At 44.8% G+C, this 25,777-nt stretch overlaps 1 long non-coding RNA gene across 7 annotated transcripts in view; it reads left to right on the top strand.

Annotated features, from left to right (window-relative positions):
* Positions 1-25,777, top strand: part of LOC106558720 — a 113,322-nt gene that overhangs the window by 68,953 nt on the left and 18,592 nt on the right. For all 7 annotated transcript variants that reach the window (XR_005358164.1, XR_005358167.1, XR_005358166.1 and 4 more), the window contains 3 exons: positions 17,547-17,892; positions 18,118-18,259; positions 23,956-24,023. This is a non-coding gene — a long non-coding RNA (uncharacterized LOC106558720). The remainder of the gene's footprint in view (positions 1-17,546; positions 17,893-18,117; positions 18,260-23,955; positions 24,024-25,777) is intronic.

Genomic DNA, 25,777 nt, shown 5'->3' with positions numbered 1-25,777 from the left:
TAAATAGCAAGAAATTTGGAGCTGAGGAGTCCAAGGCTAGTCCAAGGGCTAACCAGGGTCATCAGGGAACCCAGACTTTCTTTGCAATACATCATTCTTAGGGCGTTGGCTATAGTTCTTGTTTTTGAGTACATTTTGATGACTGGATCCATGGTGAAGTAATATTAACCCTTTATTATAGAAGTCAGGTTCAGGGAGACACTCTTGTTCTGTCTGACCAGTAGGAAGGTGCCTATCTTTCCAGGAGGCATCTTTATCAATCCTTGCATGGGTTAGGAAGCTTCCCTGTGAAGGAGCCTTCTAGCATGTGCTGAGAACTACTTCCAAAACCATTGTCTTAGTCTGCTATAAGACTAAGTGTGTACCAGTACACACACACACACACATACACACACACACACACACCATAAAACAAAACAGAAATTAAAATGAAAATAACTAGACATGTGCCAGACCAGTAATGATTAAGTTCCTCTCTCCCTTGGATGTGTACTCTCTATCTTGGAGACCTGTGATCTAGGACATTTCAGAGATGGAGAGAAATGATTTTGACTTACAAAATACAATCCCCATGCTTTCGTTTAGCAGTTTATTGGGGGGGGGGGTAAATTTCCAATTGACTTTTCTACCAAAATATTTTTGTTGTAGAAATTCATACACATGATAAAATTGCAAAGTCTATAGAGAAAGTATGGAATGAGAGATAAGTCTCTGTTTCTCTTCCAACGGTGCTATGGGTTTAGATTTGCCTCCCTCCCCAATCTGTATCTTGAAGTCCTAACCCCTGATAGCTCAGAATATGATCATATTTGGAGATGGGGTGTTTATAGAGGTAATGAAGTTAAAGTGAGGTCATTGGGGTGGGTGCTAATCTGATATGACTGGTATCCTTATAACAAGGGAAAATTAGGACACAGCGACACAGAGAGGGAAGCCTATGTGAAGAGACAGAGAGAGAAGAGAGCCATGAACAAGCTAAGGAGAGAGGCTTGAAATGGATCCTTCCCTCATGGTCCTCATGGGGAGCCAACCCTGCTAATACCTTATTCTCAGACTTCTAGCCTTCGCACCATGAAACAATACATTTATGCTGTTGAAGCCATTCAATTTGTGGTACTTTTGGTATGACATCCCTAGAAAACTAACACAAGTAATTTTTTGTGTGTCCTTCCAAAAAAAATAATCTGCATATACCTGTGTATGTTATTTTATTCTTACACAAATGGATCATTTAATAACACTTGTCTGTATATGGATCTCTTCACTTTCCAGTTTATTGTGGTAATCATTTAGGTAGACACGTGTGACTGCATTTAATTCCTTTTAGCAGCTGCATCGTATTTTGCAGTGTGGAGAAACCACACTTAAGTGAAAGAATCTTTGTCAAGGGGGGGTTACCAAATTCAGGATAGAATCAATGCAAAAGTAAAGCAGTTCCCCAATGACCTAGGAGAGGCATCACATCAGATCATGTGAATTTCCTTGAGGTCAAGGTCTTGCAAGGCCCCAGTCCAATGAGCACCCTCCTGGTACTCTGTCTTTCCTTTGACCCTTGCCTTTTTCTACCTTGGACTGTTTGGAATTTGCAGTAGCAACCAGCAGCGGCTTCCCACAGCTATCTCCTGTCCTCCTGCATGGCACTGATTGGATGTACCATTGAAAGTTTGAATTCAGTGTACATTTTAGAAGCAAGGCAGTTGGTTAAACTTTTTGGACCTAGAGACATCTAGAAGGCTAAGTGAGCAGCACATCTACTGAGGAAGGTGGGGTCAAGACTTACCAAGGCAGGGGGCACCTTGGTAGCTCAGTTGGTTAAGCATCTGACTCTTGATTTTGGCTCAGGTCATGATTTCAGGGTCATGAGACCAAGCCCTGTGTCATGCTCTGTGCTCAGCACAGAGTCTGCTGGAGATTCTCTCCATCTCCCCCATCCCCACACTCCTCCCCCTTCTTGAGCATACTGTCTTTCTCTCTAAAAGAAATAAAATCTTAAAAAAAAGTTATCACAGCAAGAACATAAACTGGGAATCAGGAAATGTGGTCACTAGTCATGGGACTTGGGCAAGGTGTTTGATAAGAATAAGAAAACTATCCACAGTAGCTGATAGCATTTATTGAGCACTTACTGTGTGCCAGGCATTGCATTTGGTATGTATTATCCAGCTTAACTCTCACAGTAGCCCTGAGACAGACACTGTTCCTACCTCTGTTTTGCAGAGAAACAAACAAACAAACAAAAATAAAAACAAGGACAAGGCTCAGAGAGGCCAAGAGACACCCCCACAGTCATACAGCTGATGAGTGGCAGGGTCAGGTTTTCTTTTCTTTTGTGTGTGTGTGTGTGTGGTGGTGGTGGTGGTGGTATTTATTTATTTATTTATTTATTTATTTATTTATTTATTTATTATTTTCTAAAAATTTTAAATTCAATTTGCCGACATATAATATCCAGTGCTCATCTCATCATGTGCCCTCCTTAATGTCCATCACCCAGTTACCCTATCCTCCTACCCACCTCCCCTTCTGCAACCCTTTGTTTCTTAGAGTTAGTAGTCTCCCATGGTTTGTCTCCCTCTGTAATTTTTCCCCACTCAGTTCCCCCCTTACCTTATTATGGTACCTTTCACTAGTTCTTATTTTCCACATATGAGTGAAACCCTACATTAATTGTCTTTCTCCAATTGACTTATTTTGTTCAGCATAATACCCTCCAGTTCCATCCTCGTCAATGTAAATGGTGGGTATTCATCCTTTCTGATGGCTTATTAAGAGTCAGGTTTTCACCTCAGATTTGCCCATCTCGTGTTTCTGAACCACTGAAGAGTCCCTTTGGGGACCTCTGTTTTCTCCTCTGAAATGGAGAAGATGGTACCAGTCATTTGGTTTTGGGGCCATATGGTTTTGTTTTGAAACAGGAGATTTCTCTTAGAAGAGGTTGGACCATTTGTAGCCTTGGTTAGACACCAAGGATCATGTATCTTCAAAGTAAAATATGCCCACCTTTGAAACATTAAGAACCAGACCGGGAGGATCCCTGGGTGGCTCAGTGGTTTGGCGCCTGCCTTCAGCCCAGGGCGTGATCCTGGAGTCCTGGGATCAAGTCCCGCGTCAGGCTCCCTGCATGGAGCCTGCTTCTCCCTCTGCCTGTCTCTGCCTCTCTCTCTCTCTCTCTCTCTCTGTGTCTCTCATGAATAAATAACATAAAATAAAAAATAAAATAAAATAACCAGGCCGGAGAAAATTACAGCATTGACCACTACAACAAGAATAGCAGTTAAAATCAAAACCACAATGAGAGACCATCTCACACGTGCATCAGGATGGCTACTATAAACTACCACCAACACCACCAGGAAATAAGTGTGGACGAGGACATGGAGAGTGGAACTCCTGAACACTACTGGTGGGAGTGTAAAATAGTGCAGCCACTATGAAAAACAGTACAGCGGTTTCTCAAAAAAATTAAACATAGAACTACTGTATGGTCTGGCAATTACACCTCTGAGTATGTAGCCAACAGAACTGATGAACAGATACCAGCACTCTCATGTTCATGGCAGCACTATTCAGATAGCCAAGATGTGGAAACAACCTAAATGTCCTTCAGTAGATGGCTAGATAAAGAAAATGTGGGACATACATAAATGGAATATTGTTCCACCTTTAAAAAGATGGACTTTCTGACACCTGCTACAACATTGATGAGCCTTGTGGACATTATGCTTAAATGAAATAAGCCAGAAACTAAAGACAAATAAATACTGCATGATTCCACTTATATGAAGTACCTGGAGTAGTCAAATTTAAGAGACAGAAAGTAAAATGGTGGTGATTGCCAGAGCCTGAGGGAGAGAAGTTAGTTAAAATAGGTGCAGAATCCCAGTTTTGCAAGGAGGAAAATGTTTGGAGATTCAGTATTAACACTAATGAACTGTACACTTAAAAACAGTTAAGATGGTAAACTATGATACGTGTATTTTATTACTGTTTAAAAAAAAGAATGACGATAATGACTCTGACCTCAGAGGGGTGGATGCTGTCAGTACAGAGAGCCGCAAGGGCGTCACTGGAGCATCAGGAGCTTGACTCTGGGTGGGGGTGGGGAGGTGAGTCGTGTCTTGGGGGCTCTCTGACGGAGCCCTTGGTTGGGCTGGTGGCCCAATCACCTGTGACAGCTGAGCAGAGGAGCCCTCAAGGGCCGAGGCTGCTCTCATGCCTTCTGTGAGCCCTGTGACATCTGCACTGCCCGTATCATTTCAGAAACTTGAGGACTCCAAGTGGAGAGCCCTGACAGCTGGGTGGGGGGATGGCCGGAAGGGGAGGACGTTCTTCAGATGGTCCTCAATCAGCAGCCGATGGCATTTGGCCTGCTGCATGCATTTGTGGCATTGCTTTGGAATGCATTTCAGGGGAGAGGACCCTCTGTGACCAGATAGTTTTCTTTCGTTTTGAAGGGGGCTGGTTTGATTTGCTTTAAACTCTCTAAAGTTCAGGAATACCAATTCAACTTTGTCATATTACTGAATGCTGAGGGAGGCAGGGGAATGAGGTGATGACATGCTCAGCCTGTTTTTCTCCCAAGAAAAATGAAAGGTTAACCACTTATGGAGAAAATAGTAATTGCATGCATAAATAAACAGATGCTATGCAATATTCCTGACCAACGACGATGGACTTTGCATTCTCAAGGATTTGGAACCACCAGCCCAACAAAATGGCACAGGCCAGCAGCAGAAATTCCAGTGGAGGAGCATGAAAATTCCATGCCCTTTCTTAACATTAAATGGACTTCAAAGATGCAAGGATGGAGAGGAGCTGTTGCACGGGGTGGCTGACAAAGAGGGTGTCTTCAGTCGGGGGGAGGGAAAGAACCCAACTTCACTGGCTAAATAAAAAGAAATTTATGGGTTCATACATCTGAGGTGTTCAGGATACTATTAACTTAAGGCACAGCTGGATCCAGGTGTTCACACAAAGGCTTTAGGCATCTGTTTCTTTCCATCTTTTAGCCCTAGCTTTCTTTTGTGTTTGTTTCATTTGAGGGCAGTCTGTTTGTGGTGGCTTCAGCATCTCTGAGCCCACATCTTACCAGAGGGAGCTTCTCCTCCCAAGTGGTTCCTACAAGAGTCCCCTGGTTGGCTCTTTTGGGTCTGGCTTGGGTCATATGTCCATCCCTGACCCACTGTGGCTGGGGTGATAGAATATGCTGGATAGTATGAGCCCATGCCTAGAGCCAGAGAGCAGGGGGACCCCTCCTTAAGCCACAGGGCTGATGGGGAGGGAGGGTACAGTGGCTCCCTACAGGGAAGATGGCTAGTGCAGGCAAGCACAGTTGTTCACCACGTGGGACATGTGAGGCAGAAGCCAGGCCCATCCAGGATTCGGAGTTATTTCCCTGGTGCATCGTCATTGCCAAGTGCTGTGAGGTTATTGATGGAGTGGCTGCTCTTCTCTCTTCTATCCTGCCAGCATGGCAGTCTATTTTTTTAAAATAAGATATTTATCATCCTTTTCCTCCCAGCTTTATTGAGATATAATTGACATACAACATTGTGTAAGTCTTAGGTGTATAGTATAATGATTTGCTATACTGATACATTGTGAAATGATTACCGCCATCAGGTTAGTTAACACATCCATCACCTCACATAGTTACCTTTTTGTGTGCATGTGGTAAGAAGTTTAAAAATCTACTCTCTTAGCAACTTTCAAGTATATGGTACAGTATTGTTAACTATAGTCCCCATGCTCTATATCACATTCCCCAGAACTTATTCATCTTATAACTGGAAGTCTGTGTCTTTTGACCACCTTGCCCATTTCCCCCACTGCCATCTACCACCTCCAATTACCACCAGTCTGTTTTCTGTTTCTTTTTCTTTTTTTTTTCCTGTTTCTTTGAGGTTTGTTCTTTTAGATTCCACATACAAGTGAGACCATATAGTACTTGTCTTTCTCGGTCTGACTTATTTCACTTAGCATAATGCCTTCCAGATTCATTCATGTTGTCTCAAATGACAAGATTTCCTTCTTTTTTTTTTGGCTGAATATGTCATTACAGACACCCCCACCCACCCCCACACACACTACATTTTCTTTATCTATTCATCTGTCAATGGGACTTAGGTTGTTTCCAGATTTTGGCTACTGGGAATAATGCTGCAGTGAACATGGGGGTACAGAGATCTTCAAGATACTGATTTCACTTCCTTTGTATATATATATATACCCAGAAGTAGGATTTCTGGGTCATATGATAATTGTGTTTTTACATTTTTGAGGAATCTTCATAACTTTTCTATAGTGGCTGCACCAGTTTGCATTTCCACCAACAGTGTTATGAGGGGTCCCTTTTCTCCGCATCCTCGAAAACCCTTGTTATCTCTTGTTTTATTTTTGTTTGTTTGTTTGTTTTTATAATGGCGATCCTAACAGGTGTCAGGTGATAACTCATTGTGGTTTTGATTTGGATTTTCCTGATGATCAGTGCTGTTGAGTACCTTTCCATGTACCAGTTGGCCATTTGAATATCTTCTTTGGAAAAATTTCTATTCAGGTTCTTTTACCATTTTAAAAAAAGATTTTATTTATTTATATGAGAAAGAGAGAGTGAAAGAGAGGTGGAGAGAGAGGGGGAACACGTGTGGGGGGAGGGGCAGAGGGAGAGGGAGAAACAGGTTCCCCACTGAGCAGGAAGCCTGACTTGGGGCTGGATCCTAGGACTCTGAGATCATGACCTGAGCCAAAGGCAGATTCTTAATCTACCGAGCCACTCCAGGTGCCCCCTTTGACCATTTTTAAATTGGGTTATTAATAACTATTGAATTCTATGATTTCTTTTCTATGATATTAACTCCTTATCAGATATGTGGTTTGCAAATATTTTCTCCAATTCCCTATGTTGCCTTTCAGTTGTAGTCACCTCTTGTTTTGGGGCGATAAGGAACCTTGTGGTCAAGGGTGCCAGTAATGATGTTTTTGGATGATGGCTGTTCTGTTTTGGGTTTTGCAGCATACAGACAACAGCAAACATTTATTTTCTTGCTTACGAGTCTGGGGATGACTGAGTCTTGGTTGGGTTTGACAGCTTGGTTCCAGGCTGCTGTTGAAGGCAAGTCTCTTTGGACTAGTGGCTATTTGGGGCATGCCTTTCTTGTGGCAGATCATGAAAGCGTAAAGGGCCAAACCAAACTGCAAATCCTGGGAGAGTTCCTCTTGTGTCAAATCTACTGATATTCCTTTGGCCAAAGCAAAGCATATAGACAAGCTCAGTGTCAATGTGGTGGGGATGTGCTTGTCCCCCTGCTTGGCAAGGCCACGTGGCAGAGGGAGGGGAGAAGAAATAGGAATAATTGTTCAACCTTTCACATGTTTCTTTCGTGAGAATTCACCTGTGTCAGGCATCCTGCCCAGAATTAGCTTCATGGCCCATCTAGTCCTTTCTGTCCCTGAGTGATGGAGATAAAGAGTGGTTTTGCAAGAGTTTGAGTTTCCTCCTTGAGGCCAAAATCAGAGTTGAGATGGGTACCCTAAGTCTTCTCAGGTATTGCTTCACTTAGTGTGTAACGGGATGGTCTTCACTCTTACCTGTTCAGAGCCCCCTGCTGGATAGGTAGGTGATCAGGAAGGGTCAGCTGAATATAGGGCTGTGAAGGGTCTGACCAGAGAGCTGCAGAGCATGAGGCCAAAGGTGAGCTGGGAGACCCAAATCAACAGCCAGGAGGCCAGTCTGGCTAAGATGCCTGTCTGGAGGGGTAGGCAGAATGAGATTGTTTCAGGGCAATTGCACGGAGCCTAGGGGACAGGTCAAAGCAAGAGGGTGCTGGATAGATTGGGGGTGGGGCTCAAGAAAGTTGTCAAACAACAGGAGTTCTCAGCCTGGAAGGGAAGGAAGTTTTAAGACTTGAGACATGACCTACTTTTTCATCCCAAGGAGGAAACAATCACTGGGCAGTTGATTTCTCTTCTGATTCCTGCCTTGGCCAATTTCTTTAAACTGCTTAAAAATATCAAAATCCATAATCATTGTAAGGAGCTCATATACCATAGAAACACTTGCAAAGAAATAGTGTGGTAGTTATTTTTCTTTTTTTTTTTTAGCTCCTAGAGAAGGCTGAATGTTTTACAAACTGAATGGTTACTATTGAAATTATCTTTCCAGAACTCTGAGTATTTTTTCCTTATAATTAACTTTAGTGTTGCTGAAGTTGGTCTGTTACATTTGAATAATGGAGGCACAGAGTAGCAGCTGCAATTGCAGAAAAAAGGCACAGTCACTGTAAATGGGTATTTCTATTGTGATGGAGCAGTTCTACTTAGTTCTGTTACATATCGGGAGTCTGGGGGGCAGGGAGCAGAGGCAGAGCAGGTGGAGAGAGGGAGGAGAGGGCTCTTGGAGGGCAGAGAGTGAGATTCTCCTGCAGAGAATGTGGGGCCTTCTGCACAGCTGGGCATCCACAGATGGCAAGGATCACATTTCCGGATCTGGTGTGAGCAGAGGAGGAGCAGAAGGCCTCTACTTTTGTGTGCATTTGGAGGTTGATACTGGTACCAGATGGGAGAGAAGTAATTTATTATTATTAATAACAATACCAAGATCTATGAGGAACTTATGTCCAGCACAGAGTGGGTTTAGACTATACATGCTTTATCTCTTGAAGATAACCCAATAGAGTAGGTACTATTATGATTCCCATTTTATAATTTGAGAAAACCAAGGATAAACATGGGGAAATAACCTGCTCAGGGTTGTATATCTAGTAAGTGGTAGAGCAGGAATCCAAACCCAGACCCCACTGAAGCTCATAGTGATTCATCCCCCAGCATGGCATGATTGTAAATGTCACAATTCAGGTTTAGCCAGTGTTTCTAGATGCCCAGAGTACTGACACAAGCAGAGTGGCTCCCCAGGGGCTGAGTGTTAGAGAGGGCAGTCAGATCACAAGATGTCCAAATAGGAGGAGGGACTGGAGTTTTTAACCAAAAATGGAGAAGAACCATAATGGACATGGTTGTTGTTTCTCTGACATTCACCACACCCTTCTCCCATTGTGTAGCACCAGTAGTGGTGGGAGGGAGAGGGGGTTCGGTAGATTGGCCCACAGCTTGGATGGACCCTGATTTGGTCTATAGCTAAGCCAACCAGGGAAGTCCCATCCACCTTGCCTCTGTGACTGGCTCAGACAGTCACATTTCAGGACATTTCAGGCCAATGAGATGCAAGCTGGGGTTTGGTAGGGGCTTCTAGGAAAGTAAGTCTGTGCTTTGATGAGGGAGGTTCAGGAAAGGGCCATCTCTCTGTCTACCCCCACCCTCAACAGCAGGCAAGAAAGCAGGTAGCTTTGCTGGCTGTTGGCAGCCACCCTGTAACCACAAGGGTATCCAGTCCTGGGAGATGGCAGAGCCACTAGATCAATCCCCCTCCCCTGCACAAGCTCCTACCAACTCAGGGCTGCCTCTCAGGCAAGTCCATAAATCTCCTTATTGTTTTATCCTCAATGAGCAGCGTTTACTTCTTGATGCTACAGCATTTTAACTGACCTATCCTGGGCTACAAAAGGAAGATAAATCAGCCTGATGTCTTTGTTCCCAGGAAAGCAGATTAGAACTCTGGGAGTTCTAACTAATTCCCTAGTCTGGGGAGCTAGGTATCTGTCTCCACACAAGGAGCTGCCTTCTAGTGAGTGCTGTAGCATTTGAAGCATCCAAACTCAGGCTGGGGAATCTTCAAGAGATTTCTAAGAGGGAGGAGAGACATGGCTGCTGGTATGTTCACCACCATCAAGGTGGGGACTCCTGGAGTGGGAGCAGGACTCTGAGGCAGGGGGTGGATGCTGAATGCCTCTCCCTGCTGCAGGACAACTTCTCAAGGAGAACTGAGGGCACCCATGTAGTTTTTCCTGCATCATCTCCAAAAGAGACCAGAATTTTAAAAATTATTTTCCCCAGACCCCCACATATTAAGAACGTGACTCAAAGTGGTGCTCATGTGAAGTGTATTATAGCTAATATGTTGGCTGTAAAGTTGGTGGTGCAGTCGCATTGTATATCTTAGTTTGTTGTATGCTTTAAAGTAAAATGGGATTTTTTGTACAATTAATGTGACTAATCATGCAATGTTCATTCTATTAGGCATGCCATGTAAATTCTTATCATGGCAAACTATTGTAAAGGTTTATTGGTTGTGGTATCTTTGCTGTCCTGACATACTGAGTCATATTTATGATTTAGTTATTGTGAAGTCCAGAGTTAGGAACACTTTGTAGCGTTGCTACAGCAATGTTGTTTTCATGGGGAAAAGGAAGGCCCATCCATTTTAGTCATTGTGCTGATTTATAAACACATTGCCTGTTCTAGGTTCCTTTCACAATCCCTTCTGGGCCTCTCATCTATGAATTTATTTGAACATTTAAAAAGCATTGACTGTTTCCAGTGTGTACTACCCGCTTGCTATGAGAAGCCTTGATTTCTTTTATTTATCCTAAACTTGTGTGTCCTGAGATGCCAGTATCTTTAGCATTCCCCACTTTGGATTACTCTCTCAGGACATGACAAGTAGCAGTGGCCTTTGTCATTCTCACCTAATGCCACCTTAACTTTGTTTTATATAAGTGGCTTATTTACTCTCCTCTACTGGGTTGCAAAGCAAATTAACAGTATCAGTGGATTCTGCTAAATGAAGACAGACTTAAGCAGAGGCCACAGAATGTATTGGTGCTACTTTGGCAGCCTTTTACATGGTGAAATGAGGGAGAACTTGGATCCTGACTGCCTTGCCCAGCATGTGGCTTTATGCAGGAGGATGGGTGAAAGGAGGGCCCTGTAGCAAGCAGTATGTTCTGTGTCGGTACTGAGTGAAGAAGGACTCAGGGTAGACAGTGGGGATTCTTATTTGAATTCACAAAAGCAGCTTTTTAGTTCCCAGGTAGAATGGCTGTTCCTTAATTGTCAGGCTCTTGTGCTTATTTTGTGACCTGCAAGATGGGCACAGGGCAGGAAGAATCAGACAGGTTCTCAAATACCTGAAACAATAGACATCATTTTCTTAAATTATCTCTGCTTCATATAGAATTAATTTTTTGAGCTCCAAGTCCCCTGAATCTCTTGCTGGCTGCCCTGAAGCATAAGCAGGCATGTTGCACCCTTTTCTTAGTCCAAAGCTGCAGATGTTTGTCTGAGATTTTCTCTTCTTGCCCAGTGCCAGAGAGAGGCCACACAAACTGCTTAAGGGTTGCCCAAGGGGCTAGACCCAGTGTGTGGCCCATCAGCCCAAATGCTCTGCGTGCCCAGCTCCACATTGAACCTCCCGTTCCTGTTATACAATGTAGGAAAATGAGACTGTTTGTAACCCGAAAGCCCATCGCTGGCCAAGGGCACTTGCTAGCAGAGATCTAGAGGAATTAAGGACTTCAGCAGCATACCTCAGTTCCAACTTTTGCCCTCCAGCCAAGAGGAGCTACTCTGTGTGCATTTTTGTGCACACTTGTCTTTCTCTCTGGCTTTTTGATAGCACAGATTGCTAGTCCTTATCACGGGCTGACTTTGATCATGCATTCACTCTTTCTAAAGCTCCCAACCAGCTTACAGGGTTTGTGTCATTCCTCCACTGGATGGATGAAGAAGCTCCTGCTCCAGGGAGGGAGGCACCTCACTTGGCATTACACTGCTTCAGGGTGGCGGAAGTAGGATTTCCAATGCTGAATTGTCCTTGTCTGCTGATTTGCTTATACAAAATTTGAGGGGCACTTGAAAAATGATTAGAAGTAGGAATGTGTTTGTTCTAAGTTCCTTGCCTTTCACAGCTGACTAGGCTTTTCATTTCTGCAGGTTATGAGGCTTTTGTAAAGGCAAGACACATGCTTTGTTCTCTGCCCCATAAAGTCTCCGTTGGCAGGGCAGGGAGCAGTGGGTTTCCAGGGCCCAGGAAGGTGGCACATTACCCAGAGGGTTATTGACCCTCATTTACTCAAGAACCCTGGGGCTGAGACTGAGGAGTCTAGGGCTCTCTACATGGTCTTGGGGAGGGGTGAATTTAATTCTGTTGCTTCTCTGGGTGTGAGAATAAACTTTGATGGGCTTCCGTTTCTGTCTCCTCCACACCGCCCCCCCAATACCCTTGCGTATATTGGCCTGTCTTACTTGATCGCCATTTCCCCCATGACTGTAATGGCCATTTTCATTTCTTCTCTTGTAAGTGATTGGTTTGTGTTTTCCGGCACCAATTCTAAGCCTACATCAGTAACAAAGAGAGGTCTCTCTGAAAGGCTGTATTTGCTTTCTATCCCTGGCGTCTTTTTGGCCAGAAAATGGGCATTCTGGAAAACATAGAGGACCCTCCTAGAAGACCTCCTTCCTGCCTCTCCTGCTGGCTTTGCTTGGTTTTCTCTCCTCACGTCTTTTTCATCAGTAGCGATTCCTCTGTTCCTTGACTCACGATGGTGAACCAAGGAATCCTCTTGCCATGTAGCAAGGTTCTACCCATGCTTGAAAGCTTATCTCAGATACTGCCGCCTCCATGAGGTGAGCCCTGATTATCCCCAACCGGGAGTCCTTCTTCGTGTCCTTAGCACTGATGGTCTATCTTTATCATTTTTTCTTTAAAACATGCCACTTCTCCATATTTCCCTAGTTGTAGAATCAGCACCTATCTATCACAGGAAGTGGAAAAGGCAGAAATGCACCAAGAAGGAAATGAGAATTCGCGAGATCATGATGGGCTCTAGCCCTAGGAGGTGCTGTGTGTGGGCACTCTTCAGAGCCCTTCACGTGCGCTCAGCCAGCTCACTTGCACAGCCACTCCTGGAGGGGGCTCTCGTCAGAACCATGATCTTACACACGAGGAAATGATATTCAAGGCGGTCATGACATGTCATCTGGGGCCCGTGTGACATGGAGATCTCACTGAACTTCCTTGACTGGCTTCCATGGCTGTGAGAGTCGGGGAGACCTGGGTCAAGCCACTGGACTTCTCCCTCTTCCTGCTCCAGGCTCTGCACAGCCTGGCATGCTGCTTGGATGTCCAGCTGGATGCCAGCTGTCAGGAGATTGTAACTTTCAGATGCCACCTCTCTGGTTTACTTTCTTCCTACTTCTCCCTGTGTGATTGTATCTCCTTGGGGCAGACACAGGCTGCCACACATAAAGAGAAGCTGGTTTTAACTGTGGGAATGAAAAGCACAAGAAGTAATATCCTGCCCTCCAGAAGCAAACATTTATGGAGTGCTTACCAGGTGCCAAACCCTGTTCTCGGAGCTGTGTGTGGAGGAACACAACAGCTCACACAACAGCTGTGTTATGGAGGAAGGGACTTCAGCACAGAGAGGTTAATAAACTTGACCAAGTTACACAGCTAGAATGTGGTGTGATTCGAGCTCAAGTGGATTTATTCCTTCTGTAACCTTACAATTAGAATGAGGATCAAGGAACAGTCTCATGGGCCTCTCCCCATCCTGAACCACAGGGATATCCCCAGGTTGGAGGGAGTCCTGGGAAAGAGTGGGTGTGGGCTGAACACAAGACAGGGGGACCTGCCTGAGGTCCAGGCAGAGAGGGGAAGGTCAGTGAGAGACAGTCAGGGGCAGCCTGGGAGCTGATCTGATGCCCACAGGGGAGTCCTGAAAGTTCTTTATCTAGTCACTCCAGCCTCTGGCCTTCTGAACACCTGTGGATCATTCATCAGAACAACACTCTTCTGAGCCTGGAGACTTTGCCAAGTCCTGTCCAAACAGCCCTGTGTGGACACCCCCATTTTTTCAAGGTCCATCGTAGCTGTAGCCCCTGGATATAGAGGCCAGGGGGTCTTGATACACAGAGAGATGGTGGCTGTGCTCTAGAACTTGGGTAGGAACAGCATTGAAACCCATTGTCTCTTCCAATATTCAAGGGACAAATTGAACATCATTACCATTCAGGTCTTATGAGATCAGAAACGGATGGTCATGTGGATGAAGGCTGGGAAGACTTCTTAGAGAAAGAAGAGAAAGAGCCTGGTTCTAGAATGACTGAGACAAATTCACCTGGAGGAGGTGTGAGAAAGGAGCACACGCCAGGCTGAGGACAAGAGCTGAGAGAGGGGAATGGCTTGGCATCCAAGGATACAGACTGAGAGAAACCTCCAGAAGCTGGGTTAAGGTAGATGGCAGGTCGTGTATCATTTGGGATGGGGGGTGTGATGAGGTCAGGAAGAAGTTCGGGTGGGGAATCAGACAGACCTAGGCTTGAATCCTAGCTCTGCTACTTATTAGTTATGGGATTTTTGGTGAATCACATGTCCTACCCTCACCCAAGCCTCAGTTTCTTCATTTGTAAAATGAAAGCTGTTAACACCTACCTGAGGAAGCCCCAAGCAGGACTTGGTGAGATCATCAATAGACAGTGCCTAGCCACATATGTAAGACTTAACAAATGGTATTTATTATTCTTGTTCCACTGGCAAATCTTACCCACTGCTGCTTTATTTTATATGTTTTCATGCAATGTCCCCAAGTAGCAGTGAAAACACTTTCTAGTCTCCACATCTGAAAGAAAGTGGGAAAATCTTAGTGGATGTTCATCTAGAGAAAAATTATACAGTAGGCATAAAGGAAATGTTGGGATGCCATTTCTCCATCTTAATTTGCTTTTGGTTTGCCTTTCATGGGAAGCTGTATTCTTTTGAGTAGTTTTCCTGGCAAATATTGGAAACCTATGTTTGGTTCCTTTGTGCACAACAGGGTTGCATCTGGCTTCTGTCTGTGGATAAACCAGGGATCAGGAGAGCTGTTTGTCTTGTGATGGGGGTGGGATTTGCCCTCATCCATCCCACTGCCCTTTGCTGAGCCCATTTCTGGGAAATGGAAGCTGATGGAGCTGTGTTGCTGCATCTCTGCCCTCAGCCCTTCTCAGTGATTACCGCACCACCCCTGGCCGTCCTGAGGAGCTGGCCATCCTGGAAATGAGTCCCATATCGGGTTCCCCGCAGGGAGCCTGCTTCTCTCTCTGCCTGTGTCTCTGCCTCTCTCTCCCTCTGTGTGTCTCTCAGGAATAAATAAATAAAATCTTAAAAAAATAAAGAGAAAAAGCCAACTTCTGGTTTTCCTGCCAGACTCCCCTGCCCCATCCATCATCATTTTGTGGCTGTGTTCACACCTAATGAATGTCTCCTGGGCATGTAGCCCAATGCCATGCAGGTAGTAGGCATCTGGTAGGTGCTGAGTGCCGAATGTGGAGGCCAAAGGTCATTTCGAATGTCTCCTTTATCTTTACTTCCTTTCTTCTTATGAACCTTTGTGTTTTGTAGCTCCTCCGTGGCCCTCCCAACGGAGGCATCAGTGTTAAAAAATGAGCTAACCTGATATCTGAACCTCACTCACCCATGTGTCACTTTACCAGTTATTTGTAATATTTAAGTACTAATAGACAGTATCAAATAGATTTTTTTTTCAGTTTTGGAAAGAGTGAATTCCTTTTTTTTTGTTTTAAATTTTAATTCCAGTATAGTTAACATGCAGTGTTATATTAGTTTCAAGTGTTGCAAAGAGTGATTCAACAATTCTGTCCATTACTCAGTGCTCATCATAAGTGTGCTTTTAATCTCCTTCACCTATTTCACCCATCTCCCTCTCTCAAATAGATTCTTAAAATGAACTTTTAAGAAAATTTAATCTCATTTTAAAGGAAAACTTCAAGGGCTTGATGAGCTAGTTACATTTTTATAGGCAAAAAAAGAAATCTGTATCAATTTGAATGAAATAAAATTAAGGTGTTCATTTGCATTCCACCTGTGGAATCTGTCTCACCTTTGGCAGATACAGTTGTTGAGTGAATCTCTTAATGGTGCAAGTGAGGAAACAGAGGACCAGTGGTATGAAGTTATTTGCTCAAGGTCACACAGCTAGCCAGTGGCTGAGCCTGGACTTGAACCAAATCGTCTGAGTTATTTATGCATCTTGGCAGCCATCTATCCGTCTGATTCATGTGGTCCCACGAAAATGTTTGGAGTGCAAGCACAGCTCCAGGTGTTGTGGCAGATGCAAAGAATACAATGGAGGGCCTGTTCTGGTAGACTCAGGGTTTGGTGGGGGAGACAGTATTCCGACAAGCCATCTCAGTGCTGAGTTATGTGACAAGAGCTGTGGTACAGACAGGAAAAAAAGATCATGGGAGAGAGGAGCTCAGGGTTTAGGACTGTCCATCTGGGTTCTTGTGCTGCTCTTATCCAGGGCTAAGGCAATACCACTCTCCTCGCAATAAATAACACTCAGCCACCCCATTTCTTGCCCCACAGTCCTGTCACGTGGCATAGTATGTCAGCTGAGAGAGAGCACTACCTCTGGGGTCCCTCCGATGTAAGTTCAAATTGGGTGTGCACATTACTAGCTCTCTGATACAGGCATGCTCTGTCTCCTCTCAGACACTAGCTTCCTTCTGTAAGATGAGGTTTACATGACCTGCCTGTTTGTTTGTTTGTTTGTTTATTTATTTATTTATTTATTTATTTATGAGAGAGAGAGAGAGAAAGAGAGAGAGAGGCAGAGACAGAGGGAGAAGCAGGCTCCACGCAGGGAGCGCGACATGGGTCTGGATCCCGGGTCTTCAGGATCAGGTCCTGGGCTGAAGGTGGCACTAAACTGCTGAACCACCAGGGCTGCCCACCTGCCTGTTATTTTATAGATGTGGAAAGGAAATGAAATCATGCATGTAAAGCACTGAACATTGTCTAGCCTCCTGTACATACTCAAGAAATGAAAGCTCTTATGTATTATTCTAGACAGATAGTTGTTACATATGCCTGCCATATCCCTTCCTCACACCACATCATGGGCAGCTTTTTCCTCTTCCCACCAATCTGTTTGATAGGCACACCTGGTGTGAGGGTCTTTAAAAAAGCCTCTCATGTGATGTAGGGGCTTCCAGTCAGAGTTCTGGGCATGTCCTTTGTCAAAGCACTCATCTCTCTTGCACATGCAGATGAAAAGGCCACCGTTAAACACAACTTGGGAAGTGACTCCCATTAACAAAAGTCAGCATAAAAACATGGTGGTCCCATGGTCTTTGAGCCAGGCAATTGGAGGTTAGGTTGAGTCTGTCTGACTTCATTTCTGGAGGCAAATGTAGTTCCAACATTACCCAAATTGGGCAGTGAGGAAATTCTCATGTTCCCAACACTTTCAACAATGTCTCATTATGTTTGATGAATCACAAATGGGCCCTTGTCCATGGAACAGCATGTGTCTCTCTGTAGTGTGTACAGTGCCTTGCTGTATGCTTGAACTAATTTCATAGGCTTGTCTCCACCATGGATAGTTACTTGCCTTCTTTTCTGATGGTTGCTGGAAGCTTGTTGTATCACAGAAAGCCAGAAAAGGAAAGTGCTATAATGCTTTCCACCGGGCAACTGAACATGTTGGGGGTAGTGCCCAGGAAGGAAAGTTGGGTTCAATATGAATTAAAAGTGAAGTGTTGGGTATCTTCAGAAAGGCACTTACCTTAGTTAACAGGTTGAAGAAAACTTTCAGGTGACCTGTAATTGTTGTGGTTAATACTGAGGTCTTGCTTTCTCTTGACAGGCAGAGGAAGGGACAGCAGAATATTGAAACAGCTCCTTGGACATGCCAGGGTCAAGGAGGCACCACAGACTGTGTGCAGAGACAGCTGATTTGCATCTTGTGTTGTTATGATGGTGAACCTGGACAATTTCATAGACAACAGAGAACCCCAGGAACACAGACTTGATTTCTAACATTCCAAAGGGAGGAAAGAATGGCTGGCATCTACTCAGTTCCAAGGACACCTGCCCTGTTGCTTTTTCCCACTGCATGGCACACATGCCTTGGCTGTGCTGAGCATCAGCCACTTATAAGGGGCCGAGGGCCAGCCTTGCTTGTACCATTTCAGACCTTTGCACCATTGCAGGTACTGGAATGCCCACATCCCCTTGGTTCCCCCGTGAACTCCTGGCCTGGCCAACTGCCAGCAGCCAGTGGCGACTATAGTTTCTCCAGCAGGCTTTCTTCACCTGCCATTTTGGGTAACTGCCTCTGGTCCCCTCATGGGTTTATACTTTCTCTGGTAGTACTAAGACTGAGAGTTAAAGTTCCTTAGCAATGACTTTGCTGATTGCTCTATCTCTTTAACTAGACAGTGGGCTTTCTGAGAGCAGGGACCTTGGCTGTCTTGCTCACTCTCATATCCTCAGCACAAAGGACACTTCCTGGCAGGCAGAAGGCACTCAGTAAGTGCTCAAGTGCCAAATGAAGACACGAATGAACAGCATCCACAGGTAATACTCTGTGTCTGGTGAGACATATTCAGTTTCCAGGAGATCTGAAACTCCTGCAGTTAAACATTCTAAGGTGTTACTCTATTGTCAGTAGAAGGAGCCCTTTAAAAGTCCCATCAGTGATCTGTTCTTATTCCTCAGTACCTTAGCATGAGCGAGTTTGCAGCATTACAAGGTATCTGAGGAAATGGACTGGTCTAGGTACAATTTTGGAGTGGAAGGGGGGCAGTATAACTGTGAGGCAAGAGGTGAGTAAGAATGATCTGGAATGAGGCTGTGGGCTACTATCCAAGCAGGTCTCTGAACTGAGGGGCTCCTTATGGGCATGACACCCAGGACAGTGTCCTTGTTAGAGAAGAGGGCTGGGAAGGAGAGGGTAAGAGGTCAAATGTTCCTATTAGCCAGAAGCCAAGCCTGGGGGACATTATACCTGGGGAGGGGTGTGGGGGAGGTGTCCCAGGTGAGTTTCTGGTCTTTGTTTTTTTTTTAAATAAATTTAGTTTTTATTGGTGTTCAATTTGCCAACATACAGAATAACACCCAGTGCTCATCCCGTCAAGTGCCCCCCTCAGTGCCCGTCACCTAGTCACCCCCACCCCCCGCCCTCCTCCCCTTCCATCACCTCTAGTTCGTTTCCCAGAGTTAGGAGTCTTTATGTTCTGTCTCCCTTTCTGATATTTCCTACTCATTTCTTTTCCCTTCCCTTCTATTCCCTTTCACTATTATTTATATTCTCCAAATGAATGAGAACATATAATGTTTGTCCTTCTCCAATTGACTTATTTCACTCAGCATAATACCCTCCAGTTCCATCCATGTTGAAGCAAATGGTGGGTATTTGTCATTTCTAATGGCTGAGTAATATTCCATTGTATACATAGAGCACATCTTCTTTATCCATTCATCTGTCGATGGACACCGAGGCTCCTTCCACAGTTTGGCTATTGTGGACATTGCTGCTAGAAACATCGGGGTGCAGGTGTCCTGGCGTTTCATTGCATCTGTATCTTTGGGGTAAATCCCCAACAGTGCAATTGCTGGGTCGTAGGGCAGATCTATTACTGGCACAAAAACAGACACATAGATCAATGGAACAGAATAGAGAATCCAGAAATGGACCCTCAACTTTATGGTCAACTAATATTCGATAAAGGAGGAAAGACTATCCACTGGAAGAAAGTCTTTTCAATAAATGGTGCTGGGAAAATTGGACATCCACATGCAGAAGAATGAAACTAGACCACTCTCTTTCACCATACACAAAGATAAACTCAAAATGGATGAAAGATCTAAATGTGAGACAAGATTCCATCAAAATCCTAGAGGAGAACACAGGCAACACCCTTTTTGAACTCGGCCACAGTAACTTCTTGCAAGATACATCCACGAAGGCAAAAGAAACAAAAGCAAAAATGAACTATTGGGACTTCATCAAGATAAGAAGCTTTTGCACAGCAAAAGAAACAGTCAACAAAACTAAAAGACAACCTACAGAATGGGAGAAGATATTTGCAAATGATGTATCAGATAAAGGGCTAATTTCCAAGATCTGTAAAGAACTTATTAAACTCAACAGCAAAGAAACAAACAATCCAATCATGAAATGGGCAAAAGACATGGAGAGAAATCTCACAGAGGAAGACATAGACATGGCCAACATGCACATGAGAAAATGCTCTGCATCACTTGCCATCAGGGAAATACAAATCAAAACCACAATGAGATACCACCTCACACCAGTGAGAATGGGGAACATTAACAAGGCAGGAAACCACAAATGTTGGAGAGGATGAGGAGAAAAGGGAACCCTCTTGCACTGTTGGTGGGAATGTGAACTGGTGCAGCCACTCTGGAAATCTGTGTGGAGGTTCCTCAAAGAGTTAAAAATAGACCTGATCTTTGTTTCTGGCTTCTTAGATGAAGTAATTCCCTAACCTACTTCCATTCATTTGTTAATTCATTCATTGACCTAAACCACTAACCCATTTCCATTCATTTGTTCATTCATTCATTGACTTAAACCAAACTGACCCCTTATAATGCACCAGAACCCAGTTGTCTGGGTATGGTGAAAAACTAAATAATTCTGGAGACATGGGATCGAGTCCCATGTCGGGCTCCCTGCATGGAGCCTGCTTCTCCCTCTGCCTGTGTCTCTGCCTCTGCCTTTCTCTTTGTCTGTCTCTCATGAATAAATAAATAAAATCTTAAAAAAAAAAAAAGAAAAAAGAAAAACGAAATGGACAAGTTTCCTGTCCTCATGGAGCTTATGGTCTAGTTGTGGAGAAACAGATACTAAACAAATAAATCTATTATGATACCAGATAACCATGAGTGTCTTGAAGAGAAAGGAGCAGGGAAGACCAGTGGTGAGCCATGGGATGCTGTTTTAGATAGGGTGGTCAGTGTGGCTACGTTGTGGCGTGGACACCAGGGCAGAGAATAAAGGAAGGGACCCTGCTATGTGGGGCTGGTCATTGGTGGGCGACAAAGAGATTGGATGCAAGTCTGGCTCCCTTGCTCATGGCAAGCATGTAGGATTGAGAGAAATATGTTCCTTTTGGAAATAATTCTTTCATCTGAGTGAAACTTTGACAGGTGGGTGTGCTGGATGTCGTTGGCTTTGAGTTGGCTACAGCATTTCCCACCAAGCCTCAGGTTGCTCCTTTGCTAAGTGAGGACATCTTTGATCCCTTTCACAGGGCTCTCTCTCTCTCTTTTTAAAGATTTTATATATTTATTCATGAGAGACAGAGAGAGAGAGAGAGAGAGAAAGAGGCAGAGACACAGGCAGAGGGAGAAGCAGACTCCCTGCAGGGAGCCTGATGTGGGAGTCAATCCCAGGACCCTGGGATCACGAACTGAGCCAAAGGCAGACACTCAGCCACCGAGCCACCCAGGTGCCTCTACAGGGCTCTCTTGAAGGTTAAGGGAACTGACATGTGAGAACAGCACCTGGTAACTGTGAGGGACTGCACCCTAGAGTATGATCTATGCTTGTCAACCTTCAGGGTGTGGAAGCTCTCTAGCAGTTGGTGGCCTACGGATTTGGGGGAGCTGTTGGACACTCTCCTTCATGCCCTTGAGTCTGACCCCTGACCTCTGCCCCAGGACTCCCATAAGGGTTAGGTTCCAACAGTTTGGAGGTAAACTTAACAGCTTTGTGACCTTGGGCACATTACTGTCCTGTGCTATTTCCATACCTGTAAAACAGGATCAGAGCAGTACTATTTCCTGGGGTGTGAGGAGAATGGAATGGATTATGCCAGGGGACCTGCAGCCATGGCTACCACATTGCCCTATGTAAGTGTCTGCCATTCTGCCCATTACTTCTCTTGCTCCTCAATGCCACTGTGACTTCCTGTGGGGAAGAGGTCTGTTCCTTTCATCCTTTGGTTCCCAACACCTATGTCAGGCTCAGCAGAGGGCAGGCCTTCAATAAATGTTGGATGAGTGCGTGGCTGGATGGATAGATGGATAAGTGGGTGGATGAGCTTCATTTTATTTCTCCTAAACTTTATGATCAAGGCTGAGAAGGAGATGAAGGAAAATGTGGAGGGTCCTGATTGTATAGTTTGGAGAAGAGGCAGAGCAAGGTGCAAGCTTTCCATTGAATCCCCTTTCCTGAAGACATGCCTGAGGATGGAGGTGAGAGGGGACCTGGGCTGGTCCTGCAGCTGACTGGGTGTGGGCTCTTTGCCCAGCACAGCACAGCACTATCCGTCTCATCTCCTCACAGCCATCCTGGGGGGCAGGAGTAGTACAGCTTCCATCTTACAGGTGAGGAAGCTGAGGCTTGAAGTGAACTGACTTTCTGAAAGCCACACCCAGGACTACTAATTCCAGAACCTTCACCCTCAACCTTTTGATTCACTGTTGGGTCTGTTCCTCAGCCATATTATTAACAGTTTTGCTACATAGTGCTGAGTTAAGGACTTACTCTTTGGAAATCCTTCTTTCATCTGAGGTAAATGGGGATCTTTGGCAGGTGAATATGCCAGCTCTGAGTGCTAGGCATTCTCAAGTTGGGATTCTTTACCCCACCCTCTTCTTGGAAAAATTCTATGATCTCTTCAGGGCAGTTTGCCTGAGTTCGTTCAATTCACAGGTAATGATGAAGCTGGTGTCTGATAATGTACACCCTGAATTTAGAAATGTGAAATTGAGAAAAAGGTATTGGGATCTTAGAAAGGAGGAAACACAGTGTTTTGAGTGTTTACAATATGCCAGCACCTTGTGTATTTTCTCAATAGTCTTCACTAATAAGGGCTTCTCCTGAAATTTGAACCTGGGTCTCTTAGGCTTCCAAACCCTGACCTTTATACTGGGAAAGTGCAGTTGGTTGTGTTGGAGAGAGGGCTCCCCAAGGTTCAAAACTATCTGTACAGAGTGTCTTGTTAGAAGGCTAAATGTATGTGAGTTCATAATTGCCATATTTTCTAATCATTTGACAGTTCTCTCATTTGCTCAATCTCAGAGAATGCTGGGTTTTCCTCTACCCACCTCCACCTTTCAGGGGAAATTTCATTGCTTGAAAGAAATCCCAGTGGTATATACCCAAAAGAATAGAAAGCATGGACTCCCAAGAGCTATTTGGAAACCTATGTTCATAGCAACATTTTTCACAATAGCCAAAAGGTGGAAGCAATGCAAGTGTCCATCATGACATGTCTGTATGTCTTTATTGTGCTTATTATGACTGTAACATCATGAATGCATAAGGAAAATTTAGTACTTACATACAGTGGAATGTTATTCATCCTTAGCAAGAAAGGACATTCTGACACCTGCTACAGCATGGGTAGATCCAGAGGACATAATGCTGAGTGAAAAAGGACAAAAGGACAAATACTGTGTGATTCTACTTACATGTCAAATTCACAGAGATAGAAAGTGGAATGATGGTTTCCAGGGCCCAACGGGGAGGAAATGGGGGAACTATTGATTAATAGGTATAGAGTCTCAGTTTTTCAAGATGAAAAGAGTTACAGAGACAGATGGTGGTGATGGTGGCACAACAGTGTGCTTAATGCCACTGAACCATACATACACTTAAAAATAATTATGGTTATGTGTATTTTACCACAATAATAACAAAAAGAGAAATCCTAGGTGTGTTGCTGCAGTTTGATATTGTCTGATGGGAAGGATTTTGAATTTCACTTCAAGGAACTTACCTCTTTCTGTCCTTACCAGTTAATGGGTAGGAAGTAAGGGTAAGGTGTGTTTCTGTTGGGTTTCTCCAAGTAAAGCAGGTGCTTCAGTAACTCCTGGATTCCTGGACAAGTTTCTCATGGATAGAAAATCTCCCTCTCTCCTCTCCTCTCCTCTCCTCTCCTCTCCTCTCCTCTCCTCTCCTCTCCTCTCCTCTCCTCTCCTCTCCTCTCCTCTCCTTTCCCCTCCCTCCCTCCCTCCCTCCCTCCCTCCCTCCCTCCCTCCCTCCCTCCCTCCTTCCTTCCTTCCTTCCTTCCTTCCTTCCTTCCTTCCTTCCTTCCTTCCTTCCTTCCTTCCATGTTTATCAAATGCCTACCATGTGCCATCCACTCTGCCAGACACTGGACATGAGAATATGTGATCTGTACCCAAATCTGCTCACATCTTCTTCCATTTTTACTCTGTTTTTGTCAGCGTATATTCTGTTTTGCTTAATATTGATTCTCACTCCATTTATTTTATTTATTTTTTTTTCCCTCCAGAGTTGCTTCTACTTCAATTTCTGGTCCTTTCCTAAGGCTGAGTTGAAGGCTGCATCGTCAGAAGCTTGGTAAGTGTGGGTGACTGGCCGTGGCTTGGAAGCTGCTGAGAAGTTCAAGTGGGAAGGGCCCCAGAGAGTCAAGTGAGTGCTTTCAGTTTTTAGAGTTTGGCATCATGGGAATTTGCCTGGCCTGCTGGATGGAGAGAGGCTGACTTGGATTTTGTGGGCTTGGAAAGACAGTCAAAAGACTCTTCCTTTCTCTGAAATAGCTGTGCATTTGTTTAAAGACTTGAAATGGTTCTGATGCTGGAAAGTCCCTCTGTGTTTATTTTCACATCTGGGTGATGGTCTTCTGCCACTGAAGGACTTTTAATGAATCACTTCAGAGATTGCTTTTAATGTTTCCCAGATGAGAGGGGACTGGCGCTTGTCTTTTTTTTTTTTTTTCTGAGGCCTTACAGGGCAGGACTGACTTGGCTTCCTGGCTGGCCGCCTGGAGCTGTCCCTGGGGGTAGACAGACAGACACTTTTCATTTTGCTGGGAAACCTGTTCCGGCAGAGCTCTTCATCACAGGACTCTCTTTCCACGTGAGGAAGGGGGGAAAGGTGGACTGGAATATAAATAAAAGAGATAGACAGGTTTTAATTGGTTCAAGATGCTCCAGGTTGTGTGCCCTTCAGTAGCCCCTGGCAGACACCACCCCTCTGCTTTCCCAGGCTCTTGTCCGCAGCAGTAGGAGCTCCAGGAAACAGCACCAGTTTCCAGAGCACAGTTTGGGGTGGGCTTCCAGAGCACAGCTTGGGAGGCTTGGGAAGGCATAGCTCACGAGTTATTGGCTGTCCGGTGTCATTTGATGGACACCTGTTCCCAGGGCCCTCTGCGAAGGCCAGCTTAGGCCAGTGTCTGTATGACCACTGCAGAGCAATGGTTACCACTCACCCTTAGCCTAACCAATGGGCTCCTTTGTGTCACATCCCTGCTCCCTATCCCTCTGTCCCTCCTCACCTCCACCCATACTCCCTGTTCCAGCCACATTTCTCACACTGTTGGATACTTTCCAGTTGCCCCCACCTCAGATCCTTTCTCCACTCTGCTCTGCCCAGCTCTAAGCCCCTGTAATTGGTACATCACCTAGGCTCCCCTGCCTTGCCCTCTGGCTTCCCGTTGGCCTCGGTGGATGGGGCGCCCCATAGGAGATCTGAAGAGGAAGGGAGAGAAGTAGAGGTATTGATTTCCTTGACTCCTGTTCTGTGGGGTCATTTGAGGCTGGCTATGTGCCTTAGAAGTCTTAGATCCTCTCAAGGTGACCTGCTGTATATAATTTTCTCTTTCTGTGTTCAGGTAACTGCTGCCTGCCTTCATCCTTTTGAGTCCTGGGATACTACAGTCCTTGGAGTCCTATACTATCTCTTGTGGATTCCCTATATCTTGCCACACCTTTGTCAGTAATCTGTTTACTAAACCCTTCATGTTGAGTATTCCTTCTGGCACTTAGACCGATATATACATGGTGTCATTTTATACACTGGGATCTTTCCCATGTTGTTTCCTCTTCTAAGAATTCCCTTCTTCACCTTGGCTGCTTGTTGAACTACTCCACGTCCTTCAAAAATTCATGGAAATGTCATATCTGTGAAGACTATCTTGAGTTCCTCATGAGGGTTTATTACTGCCCCTCTTGGCCTTCCTTCTCTCTTTGTAGTATCAGTCTTTTTCATATACCCTCCATCTTCATCCCAATCCCTTGCTAATCAGACCTGTCTAAACTTTCCCCACATCAAAATTTTGTAATGTTTAATTCCTTCAAAGTCTGATTCAGTGA

Source organism: Canis lupus, chromosome 4 (assembly GCF_011100685.1).
Source record: "Canis lupus familiaris isolate Mischka breed German Shepherd chromosome 4, alternate assembly UU_Cfam_GSD_1.0, whole genome shotgun sequence".
NCBI classification, from domain to species: domain Eukaryota; kingdom Metazoa; phylum Chordata; class Mammalia; order Carnivora; family Canidae; genus Canis; species Canis lupus.
Note: the sequence above shows the minus strand (reverse complement) of the source record. Positions and strands in the feature narration are given on the sequence as shown.